At 78.6% G+C, this 440-nt stretch overlaps 1 protein-coding gene across 1 annotated transcript in view; it reads left to right on the top strand.

Moving 5' to 3' along the window:
- Positions 1 to 203: 203 nt before the first annotated feature.
- Positions 204 to 440, top strand: part of Gng4 (guanine nucleotide binding protein (G protein), gamma 4) — a gene marked incomplete in the record, with an annotated part of 52354 nt that continues 52117 nt past the window's right edge. Inside the window, 1 exon segment of the mRNA XM_005404945.2 lies at positions 204 to 440.

Consider the following 440-nt stretch of genomic DNA (forward strand, 5'->3'; position numbering starts at 1 on the left):
ATGCGCGCACAGCCCCGTGATCCCGGGGAAGTAGGGGGCCGCCGCGCCTTGCGCTCAGCCGGGCCGCATCCCGGGACCGAGCCTGCCCGTGCGCGGACCCGGCCGCGCGCTCCAGGAGGGCGGCACTCGGGGCGCCGGGCGCGCGGAGCCCGGTGCGGGAGCCCCGATGACGCACCAGTGACGTCGACGGCGGCGGGCGGGATTTCCCGGCCCCTCCCGGGCGCTGGGCGAGACCCTGCGCGCAGTGGGCGCGGCCAGCGAGGGGCGCAAGAGGCGAGAGTCAGGGGTCCGCCGACCCGCACCCCACGGGTTGGCGCAGACGTGGAGCCCTGCGCCTGACGACCTCGCTCTTGTGCGGGGCGGGCGAGTGCAGAGGGCGGGTTCTGCCGCCGCGCCCCCTCCCCAGCTGCGCGCAGTCGTCCCCGAGGGCCGAGGTCGCG

This window comes from Chinchilla lanigera, unplaced genomic scaffold, assembly GCF_000276665.1.
Source record: "Chinchilla lanigera isolate Chin_1 unplaced genomic scaffold, ChiLan1.0 scaffold00091, whole genome shotgun sequence".
Taxonomy (NCBI): Eukaryota; Metazoa; Chordata; class Mammalia; order Rodentia; family Chinchillidae; genus Chinchilla; species Chinchilla lanigera.